We start from the raw sequence: 3,757 nt of genomic DNA on the forward strand, positions 1-3,757 counted from the left end.
TATATATATATATATTATAGAGAGAGAGAGAGAAAGAGAGAGAGATGCTCATCTTAAAGAGGAATATGGATTGGTGGTAGTCTGAAGGAGGAATATGGATTGTGGTAGTCTAAAGGAGGAATATGCCAATGATAACGGTCTTAAAGAAGGAATTCAGAATCTTTTTTGAAGAAGGTGATGTTTTGGTTAAAGAGATGATCGAGAAACTATATGTACGAGACGTCGAGCCAATGGAGAAAGTGCTTAGTTGGACTTCCACTCGGCTCTTGATTCCTCGCTCATCCTGATAGACAGAGATGAATTCTATGTCATTTCAAAAATCTGGGGTAGCCCGAAGGAGGCCCGGAACCCACCTTTTATATCTTTTTATCTAATTATCTTTTAATTTCCTTCGTAATGTTTTGAAAAAAGCAAAAATTCAACGGTGTCACGACCCGAGAGCACCGCCGAGTTGCAACACGGCGTACTTGACCCCGAAGGGGTCCCATACAAGTATGTTATCATTCATTGCATTTAATATAGAAATAGTCTAAAATAACCAAACTTAATTTAATATAAAACTTGAAATATAACGAAAGTCTACGTCTCACATGGCTAAGACTGGTCAACGGAACGGGACGTACCAGTACCGTTCCGGTTCGTCCCATTTCGGTTGCCTATGGGACGGGACGGGATAGTCTGAATCGGTACACGGAACGGGACGGAACCGTGATTTCGTACCGGTGTACCGGTACCGGTTCATTCCCGTTCCGTTCCGTTCCGGTCCGGTTTATTTAATATATATTAATTTTTTTATAATTTATATTTATATTTTTTATAAATTATATTTTATATTTCTTGAAACTTGGCACGAGGCAGTTGCCCTGCTCGGCTGCCCGCCCCTGCCCCCCCTCCTGTCCTGCAGTCTGCACTCTGCAGCTTTATCAAAAGCTGCAGTGCTGCACTGCTGTCTGCTCACTGCTGCAGCCCGGCCCCCCGCCCCCTACCCTTTTCCCGGACCAACGGTCATTTTAAACGAAAAAAATTAAAATGGCTATTTTTTTTGTTTTATAAATTAGAATTGATTTCTAAAAATTTATATACAAAGTTACAACTTACAAACATAAGTTTGAGTCTTTGAGAGAATATATATTTCCATTCATATTTATAACTTATAAGATTTAGCAATTACGGATTATAAATTCTAAAATTTCAAATTTTCAATATTCAATTCAGTTCTAAATTCTTAATATCATTTGGTCATTTGGTCATTTGGTGTATTTCGGAGGAGGAATCTTCTTCAAATTTCAAGTTTCGACATAAATATTTTAATTTTCATTATAATCTTTTGTTCTTACACAAACGTTTGGTAACTTCGTTCCACTCTCTAATCTTATATATTTTTGTATTTATTATTTGTAACTTGTAAGTTGTTCTTGTTATATTATTGTTCTTGTTAAGTTTCGTATTTTGTAATTTAAAATTTTATATCATGGAGTCTTCTAAAAAAAGTGGAAATAAAAAAGGTCTAGTAGAATCAGTAAAAAATTTAGTTAAAAAAACTAATAAAGGTGCTAGTTCTTTTAAATCTAAAATTCCTCTTGTTAGAATGAATACAGATGAATTTACGCATGTGAATGAAACTAGTTTTTCCCGTCCCGGTTCTATAAATATTAATTCGGATACTCCTATGATTCCCCATGAACTCTATGAAAGACATTATGGTATTAATCAAGAAAATGAAGAAGTGGAAATGGATGAACAATTAAATTTAGATGAAGAAGTAGATTTAGATGATACACCGACTAGCCCCGACCTCAATAGTATAGGTGCTGAAGCTCCACCTCCGGTTGAAACTACTCGTCCCCCTATTATTCCAACTAGAGGTAAGACCAAAGTACAACGTTCTTTAAAATCACATGTGTGGAAATTTTGTTATTTGAATGAAGAAAAAACTTTTATTATATGTAATCTTTGTAAACAACATTTTAAATATACATCTAGTGGGACTGGAGGTTCAACGGGGGGATTAAAAAAACATTTGATTAACAAGCATAGTAAAGAGTGGTTTGCATATATGTCTTCTCTTGAAGTTGTTGAAAATTGTAATGTTGAAGCATCGGCTAAAGGATCAAATATGGTTCAAAGTGAATTAAATACTTCGAACCCAAGTGGTCCTCTTACACATCGAACCTATAACAAGGATCGTGATCGTGAAAACTTTGCTAAAATGGTTGTTGTTTGTGGTTTACCTTTTAGTTTTGGAGAACATCCGGGTTTTATTGCATATATTCGTGAAACATATAATCCTAGTTAAAAAGGTTTATCAATAAGCATGGTAAAAAGAGATATTTTTGAATTTCAAGAAAAACATTGTTAATATTTACGTGCCTATTTTGAACTAATGGATTGTAGAGTTGCTATTACTACTGATATGGGTCGTAGTCCTAATGGTTTTGATTATTTAACTGTTACTACGCATTGGATCGATTATAATTGGAATTTACAAAAAAGAATTATTGGTTATAAAATTTGGCAAAAGAAAAAAACCGGAATTTATATTTGCTACTACTGTGTTGGAAATTTTAGATTTTTTCGGTCTTTGTGATAAAGTCGTTAGTATTACTTTAGATAATGCTTCTGCTAATTTAAATGCTATTAATATGCTAGAACATAGACTTTGTCCTATTAGTAAATATGCTTTTCATGTTAGATGTGCCAAGCATATATTAAATTTGGTTGTTAGTGACGGTGTGAAATTATTTGAAAATAGTTGTGATAAAATTGATAATGCTTGTTTTTACATTTTTCATATGAATAATAGTAGTAGAATTAATCAATTTAAAGAACTTTGTAATGCATTTAAACTTCCGTTTAGAAAAGTTCCGAAGCATGTAAAAATTAGATGGAATTCCTTTTATGATATGCTTGAAGTTCCTTATGCATATAGGCAACCTATTACTACGCTATATAATAATCATAATGTTTATCCTGAATTAAAACTTAATGATAGTGATTGGGATGAAGTAAATGAACTTAGAATATTTTTGAAATCATTTTATGATGCTACTAAAAAATTTTCTGGAATATATTATCCTACTATTTCTGAAATTTTAATACACATATGTGAGATTTCATCTATTTTTTCTGATAATAAAACAAATACTTTATTTACCTCTGTTATTGAAGTTATGATTACAAAATTTAAGAAATATTTTTTTCCTATTCCTCAAATTTATTAAACTGCAATTCTTTTCAACCCCGAATATAAAGAATATGGTGCAAAAGCTTTAGTTGAATGCATTTATCAGAATTTAGATATTCAACCTGAAGAAGAACCTGATTTGATAACAAGTCAAAATAGTATAAAATTCTTTGCTAAAGAAATGTATGATAATATTCATTCTTAGATAATGTTGAAAATCCTCCAACGTCTATGAATCAAGTAGGTGCTCATGGACGTGTGAAACATAGACTTGGTCTTGACTCTTCTAATAAATGTGAATTTGTTAAATATCTTGAACAGGGTACGAATGATATTACAAACGATGAAGGTATACCCCAACTATTTAACTGGTGGAGGAATCGTTGAACTCAATTTCCAAAACTTAGTAGGATGATGAAGGATGTGCTTGCAATTCAAGGATCATCAGTAGCTTCGGAGGCAGCTTTCAGCGCGGCAAGATTTCAAATTGGAGACCATAGATATTCGTTAGCAGAAGACAGTTTGGAGATATCAGTGTTATTTAGAGATCTAGATAAATGCTGAGCGTAGAAA

The sequence above is a fragment of the Solanum pennellii genome, chromosome 11, assembly GCF_001406875.1.
Source record: "Solanum pennellii chromosome 11, SPENNV200".
In the NCBI taxonomy this organism is placed as follows: Eukaryota; Viridiplantae; Streptophyta; class Magnoliopsida; order Solanales; family Solanaceae; genus Solanum; species Solanum pennellii.